Source organism: Somniosus microcephalus, chromosome 9 (genome assembly GCF_052327205.1).
Source record: "Somniosus microcephalus isolate GS21.2 chromosome 9, FLI_Smic_1.0, whole genome shotgun sequence".
Lineage (NCBI taxonomy): Eukaryota > Metazoa > Chordata > Chondrichthyes > Squaliformes > Somniosidae > Somniosus > Somniosus microcephalus.
The window spans coordinates 106,219,654-106,239,859 of record NC_140995.1 but is presented as its reverse complement, the minus strand read 5'-3'; the positions used below and the strand labels follow the sequence as shown (position 1 = coordinate 106,239,859).

At 45.1% G+C, this 20,206-nt stretch overlaps 1 protein-coding gene across 1 annotated transcript in view; it reads right to left on the bottom strand.

The window, feature by feature from the left end:
• Positions 1 to 20,206, bottom strand: part of LOC147112573 (exostosin-1-like) — a 903,087-nt gene that overhangs the window by 616,056 nt on the left and 266,825 nt on the right. The window lies entirely within an intron of this gene.

The window sequence follows — 20,206 nt, the reverse complement described above, 5'->3', positions numbered from 1 at the left end:
TTCCTTCATCGTCGCTGGGTTAAAATCCTGGAACTCCCTCCTTAACAGCACTGTGGGAGTACCTTCACCACACGACTGCAGCGGTTCAAGAAGGCGGCTCGCCACCACCTTCTCAAGGGCCATTAGGTATGGGCAAAAAATGCTGGCCTTGCCAGTGACGCCCACATCCCATGAGCAAATTTTTTTTTAAGTTACAAGTTCGACTGGGCTTTGCCAGGAAACTCTGTATACTGTTTAAAGATGCAACACTGGCCTTTTAATTCCCTCTTCAGAGATGAGTTTTGAGGTGTTAACTGTGTTATAAATTCAATATTTATCTTGGAACCGGTTGCAATAATGAACCATAAAACAGCTAATCCCACAAAGATAAACTGCCATTGAATCCAATAATAGATCACATGGCCTTATTGAACAAACGCTGTTTTCTTTCTACATGGTAATTAAATCTATATATTGATTATGCTTAAAAATGCTTAGAAGCTAGTCAATGGCCTACCACACTGTACACTTCTTGTCGTAAGTTACATTCCTATAAGATTCTCTAAAACATCTTTAACTTATGACTTGTATTTGATTAAACTCATCAGGCTAGAACTTCGGCAGACCCTTTTGAGGGGACGGAAGTGCAGCAGAGCGGAACTCCCACCCGCTGTTTTGCCCTGCTCTTGGCCCTGCCTCAAATTCAGAGGATGAGTCATTTAAATATTGGGAGTGAGCACTGCACACTTGAGGACGCAACAGATAGCCTGCCACATTAAGAGCAGCACACTGCTGCTCTGAGAGTTGGCACCTAAAGCTTGAATCTGCCTAAGACAAGTGGCCATGAGGTTTTAGAAACCTGCCAGGGAACAGAGGGCCAACTTTCCAAAGGTAATCGATCCCTCAATAGTTTTCAGCTTTCAAGGGACCTTTTAAAATCCTGCAGTGGAACCTTCACCAGCTCTCAGCAAGTGTAGGTCTCGCTGGGCCAATTGGGCCAAGCTGGGTGGAATTCCTGGGGTAGCATGGGAACTCCCCCTAGATATTCCCAACTTTTCCCATCAGCGATATGGGTGTGGCCTTAAAAAGCACCCGCACCCCTTCCCCGGGGTCAGTTTATGGGGAATCTTACGTGCAGTGGAAACCCAACAGATCTGGGTTCCCCCACCTCCCCAGCGAGAATCATGCTGGAGTTGCACACCTCTGCCAGCTGGATTCTCGGACTATCATTTTGTAACTTATGAGTTTTTGCAAATATAATCTGTACATATAAATATATACATGCTGAACTTGAAATTCCTGGGTAGTAGGGTGGGCGGAAAAATGAGTTTTGCACTCCATTGGGCAGGAATTTTGGGCAAAACTTCGTGGTTCCATTGTGATTCCACTGGGTTAAGATAAATTCCGGTGAGAGGGGGGAAGGAGACTGCATCACCCACCTGCCCTTCATACATTAAGGAAGCGTTTTGGGGGGAGTTGCTGGGCTACCTCGGGAATTATGCCCAGTACACCCTCAGCAGTTCTCAGAGGAACTTACACCAGCTGAGAACTGGTCTGAGTCCCAATGAGACCCCAGGAAAGGCCAGAATACTTCAGCAGGCAAAGGTTATTAATCCCAGAAGGGATCCATTAACTGCAAAAAATGCTCCAATAGTTCCTCGAGGAGCTTAAGAATGAAAAGTCTACCTTTCGGTTGGGCCTTACCTGGGCTTCTTTTATGCCATCAGGTTGTTGCTCTGATATTGCTGCCAGTAGATTGGGGTGGGAGTCTTTCAAGCGCCCACAGAGGCACTGGTGGACCAACCCAACCATTTAAATGACCTCGTTCCAATGATTTGGGACTGGGTGAGCAGCCATGGATTTGGATGGATGGGGGTCCCATTCTGTCACACAGGTCCATAGCATTATGAGTGTACAAATCTAAAGCCACATACTGGCCCAAAAAGAAGCTTTCATTGCCTACAGTAGTCGGAAGGAGCTCGACCGTATGCTCCAGATCATTTGTCATGCATAGTTGTAGCCTGCTGTGCCCTATATAACTTTGCCATACAAAAAGACCTGGGCTTTTGACATTACTGGCAAGGAGACGCTGGCTCCGGTGGAGGCAGAACTACTTGGAGGAGAGCAATATGATGACCTGAACTCAGAGGACTCTTCGGTGACTGCTGCATGGGGCATTGAAGTACATTTCATCACTGAAGTCTTCTATGCAGCATAATCTACCTTTGACACCAGAGCCTTATCTCCTTCTCCCCCACTTTCAAGTAAAGGAACATTCACTCAATCTACTACCTATCCTACAATGTGACAACACATCAGCCTTCTTTGTATAAGAGCATGCCAATATTCATCACCTAAGTGAATGTCAGCGATAAATAAGTGCACCCCTTTTCCGTAAATAACGAAGTGTGATAACAGTGCACATTCTCTTTTATTACAATATAAAGTCCAAAGTGAACAGGAGCCAACCTACTCTTTCCTATCACCATGCTTCCCTCTGAGTAACTACACGTGCTTTTTTTCACCTATTCTACTGCCTCTCCTAGGTGCAACCTGAGGGCCATTAACAGGAGAAGTGTTTGGCTGACCATGGTCTACAAATGACTCTTGGACTGAGGTGGCCGCCTCTCATGGAAGCTTGCTCCTGGCAGGGAGCCGCTGCTGGTTGCATCTCTGGAGCTTGTACCCGGGCAGCTTGGTGTCGGCTCCCATGTTCCACTGGCATGGTGTTCTGAGGGGGAAGGCTGGAGCCCTGCCTAGTGCTGCTATCCTGAGAGATGGCAGCACCAGGCAGCTGGATTCCAACCGTTGCCATTCCACTGAGCTCTGTATCTGTATCCCCACTGATCAGCTGGATGGCTAGTCCAATGGCAACTGTCAGATCCTGAAAGCCCCGAGAGACAGCAGCATGCATTGCAGCCATCAATTCCAGAGTTGCAGTCTGAGCTTCTGTGCAAGCGGAGGCACAATCTGCTCTTGGCTGCTTTTTAGATGGGAGTCTACTGCAGATTCCAATGAAGCTGCCACATGGTCCTTCAACAAAGAAAAAGCTTAGAACATAAGAACATAAGAAATAGGAGCAGGAGTAGGCCATTCGGCCCCTCGAACCTGCTCCACCATTCAATAAGATCATGGCTGATCTGATCTTGGCCTCAACTCCACTTTCCTGCCTGCTCCCCATAACCCGCTTCCCTGATGTTGCCACAATTTAGAGCAACGATCTGCAGTTCTGGGTGTGTAAGAGTTGGCACTCAGTTCCAGTGCCCCGTCCCCCCAGGGGGCACAGGTTAAATGTGTTACCATGGACACCCAGCAATCCGTGTCTCCTGAGCTCAATTTTCTTGAGGAGCGCCTGCAGATCAGAGTCTAAAATTATGTTATTTTTTTTCTCTGCCTGTGTGCCAGGCCCTCTGTCTTGTTTGGCTGTTTGTGCCATTCTTGTTCGCCTGTGGTAAACATTCTTGTAACGTATTAAAGGTTAAAGAGACATGCAGATAGTTAGCACCATAACTACTAGGTTATCGTACCTGTAGATGTTCTGACAATCCTCTGTGTAAACAAAATTCTCCTAATCTCTCCCTTTATTATTTTGGTAATGATCTTAATTTTATGCCCCCTGGCTATTTACTCACTAACTAAGGGAAATAGTTATTCCCAATATAGCTTATCAAAATGCTTCATAATTTTGAACATCTCTATTGGATCTCCTGTTTACATCTTTGTTCTTGTGAAGAGACTAGCTTTCTCTCGCCTCTCCTCAAAACTAAAGCCTCTCATCCTCACGATCATTTAAGATAATTTCTTCTGTACGCTCTCCATGGCCTTGACATCTTTCCTAAGGTGTCCAAAGCAGGACACAATATCATAACTGCGGACTAACCAATGATTTGTACAGCTTCAACATTACCTACTCAGAAAAAATGTCCTTTTTTAGTAGAATCTATAAAACTTGCAATTAATACATAATTTAATTGTCCAACCAAGGCAAGTCTAATAAGGATATAAAAAATCTAATTAGGATGCATGTCATAACAACAGTGCCAGCTGCTGTAGCTCATTAAAATAAGGCTTAAACCAGTTATTTTCTACAATGTGACACGAGCCACTGCCAGGGCAGGGAATGGCTGTCATAAATAAATGGCATGTACAATTCAGGGAAAGTAACAAACTTGTAAAAATGTAATTATTTTCTCAAGAACAAGACCAATAGGAATCAGCTTCACTTGAGCAGCACTTCATTTTTGCAACACAATTTCTGGGGAAGAGTTTTAAATACGGTACAGTGTTTTTGCATTCCTTTCTTCCTTTCCTCCTTTTTTTCGTGAAGGCCTTTCTCTTTGCTTTGTTGATATTGTTGGTCATCCTGTCATTCTCTGGTAGTTCACCCAACTGACCATTCTTCATGTCTGAGCCAAAATAGCAAACTATTCAAGTACAGAGCATCAAAGCTGAGCCTGATCCTGGCTTCACCAAATAGCTACATATATGCGCTACATATATGCACTTCTATCAGGAGCCACAGGATAGTGATCAAAAGGAAGAGCCCAAGAAAATTGTCTCCACCCTAACCAAGGGCACTGAGGCCATTTGTAGTGCTCCTACACCTCATTTGTACGGGCTAGGTGGGTGCAGGCATCTCTTCAGATGCATCACCGGCGCCTTCTGCCAGAACTTCCAGCACCTGCCTGCCCACTGTTAGGCATGGGGGTTGCCCAGGCTCCTCCTCCGAACTCTGCCAATGTTCCTATCAGTCCCCTGTACAGATCTGGCTAAAATAAAATCTGATTCTTCAAGGGTACAGCTACTTGCCTGGCCTGGATCCCACCAGTGGGGTCTGCATTCGTTCCTTTGTACTAGCCGCCACACAAACATGGGATACCAAATGAGCCTCAGGTGTGGGCATAGAGAGTACCAGCACATAGCTCCATCTCCTACCCAGCATTTGCCTCTTACAAGTCAGTGAGGTAACTACGAAGAACAGCGGGGAACCAGTGCAACTGGGTCTCTGCCATTTTGCTGGGGGTTCTGCCAGACTCTCACTTGATTTAAGATGGGACACTTATAGAATCCACTTAGAATTTCAGGGCCAATAGCTCTGTGCTTTCATGTCTGCCCTTTCTATACCAGTAAAATAATATTCACCAGTTACATCACCTCCAATTCATTGGCTTAAAAGACACAGAAGAGAACAAAAAAACAAAGCAATGCCTTTGGTAAGGCGCTGTTTGCCAAACAACATGTCTGGGAGTTTCACGACCCAGTTACACTGCAATGTTTGCATAGTTTTTGTATTGCATCTGCAGTATAAGCAGGAGTAAATCTGATGGTGTATTGAATTCAGACAGTCGGGCTGGATTTTGATACTGGAGGCGTGTAGGAGGCGGGACTACAACTTTTGGGGTTGTAGTCCCACCTCCATCGAGTTGTGGCCAACCCACACGATTTTCACTTGATTGACCTTGTTGAGCCCGCCCAGTGGGCTCAGCAGGCCAATTAAGGTCCACCCGGCAACAGGTGACGTCACAGATTGAAATTTCATCTGTCAAGAGCTTTTGACAGATGAAATATCAGCGTTTAATCTGTACACTAAGTTAATTCCTTCCTCTCAAGCTGATTTAGAGATCTCTCCAGAACAGAAAGCTGAATGCTGCAACTTTTGACAGCTCGCGGCCATTCTGCTTTCTGTGCCGGTGAGATGAGGGACTCCCGAGACCTGAAGGAAGGAAGGCTGTAAAGGTAAGTAAAGGTAAGTAAAACTTATTTAAACACTTTACACACACCAAACACACTTACCTCTGCACTCATGCACACATCATTCACCTGAACACCGGACATCTCGAACCCGCCAAACCCTTCAGCCCGACAGTCCGCCTCGCTAACTTGGCGTGGTTTGGAGCCGTCGGGAATCCCACACTTCAGGGATAAAAATAGGGATTAGGCTAAAAACTGCCTGTTAACTACCTGTTAACAGGCAGTTAATTGGCACTAATCCCCTTCCCGTCTCAGGGAGGCGGGTCCCAGCACAGGTCGGGTATCCGCCTCCTTTGAAACTAGCATGGAGGCGGGTTGGGGGCGGGATGGGTTCGTGCCCCCCAATTTCGAGATTTTAACCCCCCACACGCCTCCAATCCCGCCTCAACGGCCCAATGAAAATCGAGCCCGTAGTGTAAGACTATCTGAGGAACTTCAGTTTTGCACGAACTATAGGATGCACAGTAAAAAGTGCAAAGCAAAGATTAAAAGTTTGCCAAACTTTTAATCTACACTACATTTTAAAATGTATCAATGCAAAAAAGCTAATTTTGCAGTTGTCTCTTATTTAGTAATTCCTTTTTATTTGTTCTCAAGATGGGTGCAACACTGAAGAGCCAACTTTATTCTCCATCCCTAATTGTCCTGAGAAGGTGGTGGGCCTTTCATAGAAAAAAATAGGAGCAGGAGTAGGCCATTCGGCCCTTCGAGCCTGCTCCACCATTCAATATGATCATGGCTGATTCTCTCTCAATACCATATTCCCGCTCTCTCCCCATACCCCTTGATGCCTTTTGCATCTAGAAATCTATATTTCTCCTTCTTAAATATATTAAGTCACTTGGCCTCTGCAGCCTCCTGTGGTAGAGAATTCCATAGGTTCACCACCCTCTGAGTGAAGAAATTTCTCCTCATCTCAGTCCTAAATGTCCTACCCCGTATCCTGAGACTGTGACCCCTCGTTCTAGAGCCCCCAGCCTGGGGAAACATCCTCCCTGCATCCAGTCTGTCTAGCCCTGTCAGAATTTTATACGTTTCAATGAGATCTCCTCTCATTCTTCTAAACTCTAGTGAATACAGGACTAGTCGACCCAATCTCTCCTCATACGACAGTCCTGCCATCCCAGGAGTCTGGTGAACCTTCGCTGCACTCCCTCTGTGGCAAGTATATCCTTTCTTAGGTAAGGAGACCAAAACTGCACACAGTACTCCAGGTGTGGTCTCACCAAGGCCCTGGATAACTGTAGTAAGGCATCCTTGCTCCTGTACTCAAATCCTCTTGCAATGAAGGCCAACATACCATTTGCCTTCTAACTGTTTGCTGCACCTGCATGTTTGCTTTCAGTGACTGGTGTACAAGGACACCCAGGTCCCTTTGTACATCAACATTTCCCAATCTATCACCATTTCAATAATACTCTGCCTTTCTATTTTTCCTACCGAAGTGGATAACTTCACATTTATCCATGTTATACTGCATCTGCCATGTATTTGCCCACTCACTCAACTTGTCTAAATTGCCTTGAAGCCTCTTTGCATCCTCCTCACAACTCACAATCCCACCTAGTTTTGTGTCGTCAGCAAACTTGGAAATATTACATTTGGTTCCCTCATCCAAATCATTGATATATATTGTGAATAGCTGGGGCCCAAGCACTGATCCCTGCGGTACCCCACTAGTCACCGCCTGCCACCCCGTAAAAGACCCATTTATTCCTACTCTCTGTTTCCTGTCTGTTAACCAATTTTCAATCCATGATTCTCTGTAGAAATTGTTTTTGCAACTACAGTAATTGGCTTGCTCGTCCAGAGGGCATTAAGAGTGAACCATGTAGTGTGGGACTAGTAGTGTCAGGTTTCCTTCCCTGCAGGATATTAGTAAATCAGCTGGGTTTTTATGACTACCGAGTTGCTTTCATGGTCACTTGTTATGGTAGTATTAGAGCTCCCAGCTTCTGTGCTGATAGTCTGGTACCATACCCATTTCACTATAGGCGACTACGTTATGGCTGGTACGTTTTTTAAAACAATACTTGCAGTGTTGGTTTGAAAAGGGGCCTTAACAGGACCTTAACATGAGCTTTAGAAATGAGACAAGCTGGATCTTATGCACTGGTGATTTGTAAATGAAAAAGAATTGTACAATAGTGGTACTAATGAACTTTCAAATACCTTCAAACAACTGAAGGCCCTGCCTTCTCAGTACTTTGGTTAACATTTCAATTGGATTAAACGGTTTTATAATAATGCCACTGCTTTTTATACAATTTTATAAAATTTTATTTTAAGCTTCACTTTGATAATGGTGCGTACGCGCCCGTCAGGGCCTCGCAAGTTCCGGGTTTAGGCATGCGAAGCGCATGCGCTAAAACCCGGGACTTTCTTGACAATTCATCCGCACCCCCAAGAAAAGGGCATCCGCGGGCGGAGAGTTGCGCTATTTGCCCAACTTCATCCCAGCGAATGCCCTTGAAATTCTTATGCCTGGTAAAAGCAGGTGCAAGGCCTGCCTGTACCAGCGTAAGAGTTTAAAAAATAAAAATAAATTTTTATCAATCATTTATACATTAAAAAACCTGTACAATAAGGTAGTTATTTTTAGCCCTTTTAAAACATTTACATTTATTTTTCAAAAAATACATTTTGGTTTTAAATATTTAATTAAATAGCATTTTAATTAATTTTAAATATGACGGGGGACATTTTCCCAGCCCTGGGGAGGCGGGACTGCCGGGAAAATGGCAGAAACTGGGAGTGGGTACCGACCCTGCTCCCAACCCGCCTCTGTGCCATCTTCCCGGGAGGCGGGTCCCCGAGTCGCACAGGGACCCGTCTCCTCGAGGCAGGAAGGCGATTACAGCCAATTAGCTGCCTGTCAGGACTTCACTCCACCTTTTCTTTTCCACAAGTGTCACCGGATTCTGGCATTTATAATAACTTTACTGAGGTGCTTCATTGCTAAATAACTAAAACATCACCGATTAAACATGTGTAAGTCATGAATGAAAACTCTATTCTTAAATTCCTACAGTAGAAATAGAAATCCTGGTTTTAGCCCTGCCTGCAAGGCAGGAAAAGTGCGTGCGGGGAGTTAATATGGCGGGCGGGCGCTACCCGCTATGTCCCTGAAGCATTTGCACCCCCCGCCATTTTTTCTATCTCCCAGGCTTTTGAGAGTGTCGAAGCTGCCTGCTGCAGGCAAGGAAGGGCCACATACATATTTAAATGTCATGGTCTGATGATGTAATTTGGACCACACTGCCAATTTAGCTCTGAGATGTGTGAATCGTCCACAGGATCGAGGCCAGAGAGGTCCAGGTAAGTTCCTCCTTTTACATTTTTTATTAAGGTTCCTTGTGCACTTGCACCCCAGGTTAAAATTGGGGCTATATATACTTAGTTGCTCATGAGCCTTCTGTTCAGGCTCACTTGTGAAGATAGTTTTCATGTCTCAGGGATGTACATGACATATTCTTTATCTACCCAGTGCAATAAATGTAAATGTCAACATTTACTCACATCAAAAATCCTATCAATTGTTCTAAAACAATTGCTACTGTGTGGTGGAGAAATCTAGATTGTAAATCCTTTTTTGTCATTTCTGTTTCCTGCAATCTGGTAGGATGACATCACTGTAACCAGCTTGTGCTCTGTAGCTGTGCTTTACATAAGATTTCCGTTTAGAAGTAACAGTTATTAAGTAACAATTATTCTGTGAAAAGTTCTTTTTCAACTACACAACAAAAGATTTTCACAGCCAATTAAGTACTTTTGAAGTGTAGTCACTGTTGTAATTGGGTATAAAGCAAAGCTTGAGTGAAATGCGTAGAGGAAATTTGAGCGCACAGAATGCAGCCTATCTGATTTTCCATTGATTATGTTAAATCTGTCTGTAAACTTTCAGAATACAAATTACAATAGGTGATTTGGATGATAAAGTGGATTGCACACTTTTCACCTCTGGGTCCAGGGTTTGAATTCCAGACTGATGGCATAAAGGTTTCCTCTGTGTGTTAGTCAAATGGATCATATACAAGTTGGCCACTCTGAATCGATGCTCCTAGTGGGCATGGTGCCACACCACAATACTACCCTTAATTCAACACTCTTCCGGAGTCTCATTCCGAGAGGTCATAGGATGGATGATGTGTGAAATGGAACACCACATTGCTGTAGCTGTGGTATTCTTCTGAGGTTGGAGCTGAGGCACATTATTGAGCACAGTACAGGAGCATCATTTTACAGTTAACTGCTATACCCGAGTGTTTGGGGCAGAATTTCCTCTTGTTCAATTTGGGCATAAAGAATCACCTGGGTGCATAAGTAGAAATAAGCAGAATGTCAGGTGGGCTCCATCACATGCGTGCGATTCACCGGCCCGATTTTCCTCCATGGCCTGCAGCCAGTCAATCCCAAGCACAAGAGGAAAATCTGCTCACCTCTGACCCTACCTCACATTCACTGCTGCCAGAACCCTTATACACTCCTTCCTCACCTCTCGGCTTATACGGTGGAATTTTCCACTTGGACGGGATCATGGCGTATCTGTGGTGGGGTGAGACTTCTAACCGCTTGTTTGACCCACCGCTAACCTGGCACATTTTATGAGGTCAGTCTCATTATAATAATTTGGATGGGCTCCCAATGGGATTCCCACCCGTGTGGGAGAGTCTGCCTCGGAAGAGGTGTGGGGGCTTGAAAAATCTCTGCTGCAGGCCTCAGGCACCTGCATCTGCAAAGTGTGGCTGGCTTCTATGGGGCAGCAGAGGACTTCTTTTTGTACATACTGGGGCTCTATGATCAATTAAACTCCCTTGCAGGGAGGGAAAAGATTTAAATTCCCAGCTGCCCTTCAAGGAATCACTGGGTGCCAGAAATGCACTGGTATTCCCAGTGACCCCTGCAGTCAAGGACAGGAAATACTTTTTCATTAATTTGTGTAATATGAAATCTGTTAGAGATTTTTGAGGTTGTAATTAGCAGAATAGATATGGGGGAACCGGTGGATGTGGTGTATTTGGATTTTCAGAAGGCATTCGATAAGGTGCCACACAAGAGGTTATTAAGCAAAATTAGGGCTCACGGGATCGGGGGTAATATAACAGCATGGATTGAGGATTGGTTAACGGACAGAAAACAGAGAGTAGGAATAAACGGGTCATTTTCGGGTTGGCAGGCCGTAACTAGTGGGGTCCACAAGGATCAGTGCTTGAGCCCCAGCCCAATCTATATCAATGATTTGGATGAAGGAACCAAATGTAATATATCCAAGTTGGCTGATGATACAAAACTGGGTGGGAATGTAAGTTGTGAGGAGGATGCAAGGAGGCTTCAAGGGGATATGGACAGACTGAGTTGGCAAAAACATGGCAAATGGAATATAATGTGGAGAAATGTGAAGTTATCCACTTTGGTAAGAAAAATAGAAAAGCAGAGTATTTTTAAAATGGTGAGAGATTGGGAAATGTTGGTGTTCAGAGGGACCTGGGTGTCCTTGTACACGAATCACTGAAAGTTAACATGCAGGTACAGCAAGCAATTAGGAAAGCAAATGGTATGTTGGCCTTTATTACAAGAGGATTTGAGTATAAGAGTAAAGACTGCTTACTGCAATTATATAGGGCCCTGGTGAGACCACACCTGGAGTATTGTGTACAGTGTTGGTCTCCTTACCTAAGGAAGGATATACTTGCCATAGAGGGAGTGCAATGAAGGTTCACCAGACTGGTTCCTGGGATGGGGGGATTGTCCTATGAGGAGAGATTGTGTAGACTAGGCCTATATTCTCTAGAGTTTAGAAGAATGAGAGGTGATCTCATTGAAACATACAAAATCCTTACAAGGTTTGACAGGGTAGATGCAGGGAGGATGTTTCCCCTGGCTGGGGAGTCTAGAACCAGGGGTCACAGTCTCAGAAGAAGGGGGCGGCCATTTAGGACTGAGATGAGGAGAAATGTCTTCACTCAGAGGGTGGTGAATCTTTGGAATTCTCTACCCCAGAGGGCTGTGAAGGCTCATTCATTGAGTATATTCAAGACAGAGATCGATAGATTGTTGAATATTAAGGGAATCAAGGGATATGGGGATAGTTCAGGAAAGTGGAGATGAGTTCGAAGATCAGCCATGATCTTATTGAATGGCGGAGCAGGCTCGAAGGGCCAAATGGCCTACTCCTGCTCCTATTTCTTATGTTCTTATGAATATGTCTGCCTAAAGTGTATTCAAAATCCAACATCATCTTTGGTGGAAAATCTGAGAATTGGCGGCAGGCCATGGGAAGTGGCGGAACAGTTTCCCACCTGATTTTACCAGCCCCACCAAGCTTGTAAGGAACCTGAATTAACCGGAGCAGATAATGTGTTATTTTTTCCATAACTGTCCTTGCTGAGTTCATGACCTCCACCCTCCATAAAACTTAAAATCAACCAAAACTCCACTTGCATCCTGTCCTACACTAAGCCCTATTCACCCATTATCCCCTGTCCGTGTTGACCTATACCAGCTCCATATCCCCATGCATCAAATTCAAAATTCTCATTCTCATCTTCAAATCTCTTCACGGCTTCACTCCACCCTAGCTCTGCAACCCTTTTCAGCATTAGGCCTCTTTACATCCCTATTGGTCTTTTGACTCTGGACTCCTTTCTATCATCCCTTCCCCCTGCTCCACCATTGGTGGCAGAGCTTTCAGCCACCTAAGCCTTACTCTTTGGAACTCCTGTCCTAAGCCCCTTCACCTCTCTATCTTTCTCCCAGCCTGCAAAATTCTTCCCAAATCCCATTTCTTCAACCAGGCTTTCAGTCACCTACCCGAACACACCCATGATGGCTCGTCATTCGTTCCTTTACTCCTCCGTGGAGCAGCTTAGTTGGGACGGTTTTCTATGTTAAAGGTGGTACGTAAATAGAAGTTATCATTAATGGTGACAATATTGTGAGCCCGAAAAGGAGTGTTCCATTTCATAGCACTAATATCCCTCTCCTTGATGAGCACAAAATTTACAAAAAGATATTAGGGATATTTTCCACCCCATTGTCTAGGCAAGTGGTTTCTTGTATTATCATAATAAAATGAAAACACTACTAATGATTTAAAATCAGTACATTAATTAAAGACTCTCGGGCAGATTTTCCTTTTTTGTACATGGGTGTAAGTAACCACCTGGGTGGAGCACATAGAGGAAAGACGGATGGGGAGGATCAGATGGCTGTAATATAGTCCGCCCAATTTTCTGTTCATTAATTTAAATGGAAGGATAATCAGGCAGGCTTCATTATGGATATGCAAACCTCCCTGTATGATTTTCCTCTATGGATTCCACCCAAATGATTATTTATGTCTAAAAGAGAAAAACCTGTCCCTAAGTATCCATGGTGATCTCATCACTAGAGAATAATACAGGTAGACTACCCTTTATCCGGACTTCCGAAAACCGAAACCCTCTAAAAACCGAAGGTTTTTTCGTTCAGCGTAAGTCGTGCGTACGAACGAAAAAACCTTCGGTTTTTAGAGGGTTCCGGTTTCGGAAGTTCGGTTAAAGGGTAAGTCGTGCGCACGACCCCCCCGCGGACCCCGCCGGCCCCGACAACCGCCGACCCCGCCAGCCCCGACAACCGCCGACCCCCCCGCGGACCCAGCCGACCCCCCCCGCGGACCCCGCCGGCTCCGACAACCGCCGACCCCGCCGGCCCCGACAACCGCGGACCCCGCCGGCCCCGACAACCGCCGACCCCGACAACCGCCGACCCCCGCCGACCCCGACTGACTTACGCTGAGCGTCAGCGTAAGTCGTGCGCGCGACCCCCGCCGACCCACCTTCCGAAATCCGAAATTCTCCTTTATCCGAAACTCGGCTGGTCCCGAGGTTTTCGGATAAAGGATAGTCTACCTGTAATGGTTTCAGTGTTTAACAGACCATGACATTTTAAACAGTTGAAAGAAAACTAGGTTTTCTAAAGGGAGATTTTACACTAATGGTGCAATTGAGGCTAGGCTTCTGTATCACATTGCTGGGCAAAACTTCAGTGTACCAACTGCCCAAATTTTCTACAGTTTGCTCACTGGAATAATTATTCACAAATGCTTGTGGTGCTTTTGGCCTTGTGCAGGGATCAAACCTAAATCTAACCGGTAGTTTCAAATTAAAGGCACGTATGCATAAATAGGAAAGAGGCTGCAAATGTGGACAAATGTTGTTTCAAACTTTACGAAGCTTTAAAATGAATTGTATATATTCATCAGTCTTGGCGAAGGCTGGGGGCAGGGGAGAAATGGCAGGCATAGATGAATTAAAAGGAAACCCAATGTGGAGGGACAAAAAAGATTCTGTGGCCAAGCGATGGAGTGTTATATTTGACCCTATATTTGTGGTAGCTAAATGGGCATGCAGCTACATGGGGTGGATGTGAGGGCAGTTGTCCTATTAGGCACTTCAGGGCACCCTAGCCAGAAGACAGCAGTGCATTATTCTTGTGAGAAAGTGTAACCAGGCTCACGCTACATGATCTGGGTACACTTGAAAGAATCAGGCAAGGAAAGACTACCTAACAGTATATTTTGTAGATGACCCAAGATTGCAAGCTACAAAGAGTTGCCTGTAAACCTATTCCACATTTACTGACCACCCTTGTCAAGCCCTCCTACAACCTTACAGCTCTTTCACCACATCATATATACCCATAACTCAGTAACATCCCTTACTTTTCATTTATCTCCATATTCACTCAGTCTCTCACACACATACATTAGAGCACTGCAGCATAACTCACTATCATTTAAAAAAAAAATTGTTTATGGATGGTGGGCATCGCTAGCAAGGCCAGCATTTATTGCCCATCCCTAACTACCCTTGAGAAGGTGGTGGTGAGCCGCCTTCTTGAACCGCTGGAGTCTGTATGGTGAAGGTACTCCCACAGTTCTGTTAGGTAGGGAGTTCCAGGATTTTGACCCAGCGACGATGAAGGATCGGCGATATACTTCTAAGTCAGGATGGTGTGTGACTTGGAGGGGAACTTGGAGGTGCTCTTGTCCATCTAGGTGGAAGAGGTTGTGGGTTTGCGAGGTGCTGCCGAAGAAGCCTTGGCGAGTTGCTGCAGTGCATCTTGTAGATGGTACATACTGCAGCCACAGTACGCCGGTGGTGGAGGGAGTGAATGTTTAAGGTGGTGGATGGGGTGCCAATCAAGCGGGCTGCTTTGAGTGTTGTTGGAGCTGCACTCATCCAGGCAAGTGGAGGGTATTCCATCGCACTCCTTACTTGTGCCTTGTAGATGGTGGAAAGGCTTTGGGGCATCAGGAGGTGAGACACTCACCACAGAATAACTAGCCTCCGACCTGCTCTTGTTACCACAGTTTTTATGTGGCTGGTCCATGTTATGTTCATTAATAACTAGACATTCTTATTATGAACACAGCTAGCTTTTGCTAGTTACTTTATTGAGCACATGTGGACTGGTACAGTATCTGTAGAGGCTTCCATCTTGACTGTTGCCTTGTGGGTAGCCTAGTGCCTCATGGGTAATGTAGTCTTAATATATATACAGCTGGGTAGTGTAGTCTTATACATACAGCTATATACAGCTCTATGGCTCCACCTAGTGTCCACGATAGAATGATATGTTATTGATTGTTACATCCCCCTTTCTTTGAGGTTTAACAAAATCAATATCAATCAACTTTCAAGAAAACAATAAAGATAATATCAGTAACACTTTTGTTAGTGCTCTATAAACATAAACATTTTCAAAACAGTCAACACATTTTCAAAGCTTTACATTGCACTCAAAGATTAAGTCTATCAGGCTCTTTTACTTCACGTGTGGATCTTCTCAACACGTGTAAGTCTGATGTGTCTTCATGAGATTGTTCTGGCGGTGAATGACAAGATGCAGTTGCGGCATTGTCATCAATCTGCTCTTGTATAGATCGAGGTCTCCTTGCGATCTTTGCTTGGAGAGGGTTTCAGTGTTTCCTTCACTCTTCATGCCATAACTCTCAATGTAGTCAATGCACTCTCGAAAAACTGCTGGCAGCTGGATCCCATCATACAGCATAGTCCTCTCAGCAGCCTCGGCTAATGGAACACCAAAGATTGGCCTGAGGGAAGAAGGAGTATCCACCGGAACTGCTTCCTGCTCTGGTGCAGGCTTCTTCTTTTTCTTTTTCTCTTTCCACTGCTTAACAACATCTGCTGCGGTTATATCTTTGGACTTTTTCTCCTTGTGTTTTTCCTCTTTGTGCTTTTCTTCCTTTGGCTTCTCTTTGACCTTAAAGTCTTTTTCTTTCTTCTTGGAGAAACTAGGCTTTTTGAAGACATGGATACCCTTTGGCCTTTTCATCCTTGATGGGCTCTCTGCTTCATCACCTGAGTCATCTGGTCTGCTTATGGCACAGTTTATACGGTAGACTTTTTTGACCAGTTCTAAGTCCTCACAAGCTTTGTCACCTAGTATCGAATCAAGTCTTTCAGCCACAACAGAAAACATGAGATGCACTTTGTCTTTGACTGTCACTTTAAGTCTGCATACACCTAAGCTATCTATTTTCTGTCCATTATAGTCCTTCAGTAGTACTGACTTTTTCTGTATTTTGGGCTTTTCTTTCATATTTTTTATGTCACTCATACTGATTAAGTTTGCTTTTGCCCCAGTGTCCAGTTTCAATGTAACTAATGCTCCATTTATCTGCAGTGGGATCATCCATTTGTCCACTTTTACTGCATTGACTTTATGTTCAGCATTGTCCATTTCTGAGGGCTGCACATTTTCTGTATCTTTTTTGATATCGTCACATGACACCATTCCTACAAAAAATGTCTCACTTAAATCAGTGTCCTCAATCACATTAACTTGTTGCCCTTTCATTGTTTTTACTTTTGAAAAGCATTGTTTGGCAAAGTGATTCTTTCCATTACACTTTGTGCACATTTTTCCAAACGCTGGGCATTGTCTTAACCGGTGTTTGTAACCACAGCGTTTACAATTAAAAATTTCATCCTCCGATTGCTTTTCATTTCTGTTCTGCCCACGTTTCTTCCCCTTGTAGGACACAGCACCGACAGCAGCATTTTCACTCATTACAATCGCATCATTATTGATTTCACTGAAAGTCTTCGCGTGCTTTCGAGCTAGCTCGCTGGCTTGGCATATTTTCACCGCATTTTCCAAATTTAGTTCGGTTTCTCTCAACAGACGTTCCCTGACTTTTTTATCATGAATACCAAACACAATCTGGTCACGAATCATGGATGATTTCAGCTCAGAGAAATTACATGTCTGTGCTTTCAGTTTCAGATCAGTTATAAAGCTATCAAAAGTCTCATTTTGTTGCTGTGTCCGAGAACGGAAGATGTATTTTTCATACGTCTCATTCTTTTTGGGAGAGCAATGTGCATCAAATTTTTTTTTAGCACATCTTCTAATTTTTCTCTGTTCTCCGCTGGAATAAATACAAATGTATTAAATACCTCTATCGCCTGTGGGCCTGCAACCGTAAGCAGCAACGCTATCTTCCTTGCGTCTGGCTTCGTACCGAATCCGATGGCTGCAATGTAGAGTTCGAATTGCTGTTTAAAAGTCTGCCAATTGTAGTTGTTTTTTTCCGTGAGATTCAAACGCTCTGGTGGCTTCAAATTCTCCATGTCGCTTTTCACAATTTTCAGCAGATCTTCACCATCCTGGTACCATGTTATGTTCATTAATAACTAGACATTCTTATTATGAACACAGCTAGCTTTTGCTAGTTACTTTATTGAGCACATGTGGACTGGTACAGTATCTGTAGAGGCTTCCATCTTGACTGTTGCCTTGTGGGTAGCCTAGTGCCTCGTGGGTAATGTAGTCTTAATATATATACAGCTGGGTAGTGTAGTCTTATACATACAGCTATATACAGCTCTATGGCTCCACCTAGTGTCCACTATAGAATGACATGTTATTGATCGTTACAGTCCAGTTAAGTTTCTGGTCAATGGTGACCCCCAGGATGTTGATGGTAGGGGATTCGGCGATGGTAATGTCATTGAATGTCAAGGGAGGTGGTTAGACTCTCGCTTGTTGGAGATAGTCATTGCCTGGCACTTCTGTGGCGCGAATGTTACCTGCCACTTATCAGCCCAAGCCTGAACGTCGTCCAGGTCTTGTTACATGCGGGCATGGACTGCTTCATTATCTGAGGAGTTGTGAATGGCGCTGAACACTGTGCAGTCATCAGCGAACATCCCCATTTCAGACCTTATGTTGTAGGGAAGGTCATTGATGAAGCAGCTAAGAAGATGGTTGGGCCTAGGACACTGCCCCGAGGAACTCCTGCAGCTGTGATGATTGACCTTCAACTACCACAATGATCTTCCTTTGTGCTAGGTATGACTCCAGCCAGTGGAGCGTTTTCCCCCAATTCCCATTGACTTCAGTTTTACTAGGGCTCCTTGATGCCACACTCAATCAAATGCTGCCTTGATGTCAAGGGCAGTCACCTTCGCCTCACCTCTGGAATTCAGCTCCTTTGTCCATGTTTGGACCAAGGCTGTAATGAGGTCAGGAGCTGAGTGGACTTGGCGGAACCCAAACTGGGCATCAATGATCAGGTTATTGGTGAGTAAGTGTCGCTTGATAGCACTGTCGATGACACATTCCATCACTTTGCTGATGATTGAGAGTAGACTGATGGGGCGGTAATTGGCCGGGTTGGATTTGCCCTGCTTTTTGTGGACAGGACATACCTGGGCAGTTTTCCACATTGTCGGATAGATGCCAGTGTTGTAGCTGTACTGGAACAACTTGGCTAGAGGCGCGGCTATTTCTGGAGCACAAGTCTTCAGCACGATAGCCGGGATCCATAGCCTTTGCTGTATCCAGTGCACTCAGCCATTTCTTGATATCACGTGGAGTGAATCGAATTGGCTGAAGACTGGCTTCTGTGATGGTGGGGACCTCAGGAGGGGGCTGATATGGATCATCCACTCGGCACTTCTGGCTGAAGATGGTTGCAAACGCTTCAGCCTTGTCTTTTGCACTCACGTGCTGGGCTCCACCATCATTGAGGATGGAGATATTCATGGAGCCTCCTCCTCCCGTTAGTTGCTTAATGATCCATCACCTCCAGAGCTTTGATCTGATCCGTTGATTGTGGGATCGCTTAGCCCTGTCTATAGCATGCTGCTTCTGCTTTTTAGCATGCATGTAGTCCTGTGTTTCAGCTTCCCCAGGTTGGCACCTCATTTTCAGGTACACCTGGCATGCTCTTCTACATTCCTTATTGAACCAGGGTTGGTCCCCTGGCTTGATGGTAATGGCAGAGTGAGGGATATGCCGGGCCATGAGGTTACAGATTGTGGTGGAATACAATTCTGCTGCTGCCCCACAGTGCCTCATGGATGCCCAGTTTTGAGCTGCTAAATCTGTTCTGAATCTATCCCATTTAGCACGGTGATAGTGCCACACAACACGATGGAGGGTGTCCTCAGTGTGAGGACATCTGCGACAGGTAGATTGGTGAGGACGAGGTCAAGAAGTTTTTTATCCCTCATGGTTCTCTCACCATCTGTCGCTGACCCAGACTGGCAGTTATGTCCTTCAGGACTCGGCCAGCTCGGTCAGTAGTGGTGCTGCCAAGCCACTCTTGGTGATGGACATTGAAGTCCCCTACCCAGAGTACATTCTGCGCCCTTGCTACTTTCAGTGCTTCTTCCAACTGGTGTTTAACATGGAGGAGTACTGATTCATCAGCTGAGGGAGGGTTGTAGGTGGTAATCAGCAATATGTTTCCTTGCCCGTGCTTGACCTGAAGCCATGAGACTTCATGGGGTCCGGGTCTATGTTGAGGACTCCCAGGGCCACTCCTTCCCGACTGTATACCACTGACGGTGGGACAGGACATACCCAGGGATGGTGATGGAGGACTTTGGGACATTGGCTGAAAGGTATGATTCTGTGAGTATGACTATGTCAGGCTGTTGCTTGACTAGTCTGTGGGACAGCTCTCCCAATTTTGGCACAAGTCCCCCGATGCTGGTGAGGAGGACTTTGCAGGGTCAACTGGACTGGGTGTGCCGTTGCCATGTCCGTAGCCAGTGCCGAGGTCAATGCCGGATGGTTCGTCCGGTTTCATTCTTATTATTGTGTTTCATAGCGGTTTGTTACAACTGAGTGGCTTGCTAGGCCATTTCAGAGGGCAGCTAAGAGTTAAGAACCACTCTGGAGTCATATATAGGCCAGACCAGGTAAGGATGACAGATTTCCTTCCCTAAAGGACATTAGTGAACCAGATGGGTTTTTACGACAATCCGATAGTTTCATGGTTACCGTTACCATTACCAATATTGGCTTTTTATTCCAGATTTATTTAATTAACTGAATTTAAATTCCCCAGCTGCCGTAGTTGGATTTGAACTCACATCTCCGGATCATTAGTCGGGGCCTCTGGATTACTAGCCCAGTAACATTACCACTACGCTACCATTCCCGCTATGTAAGCTCT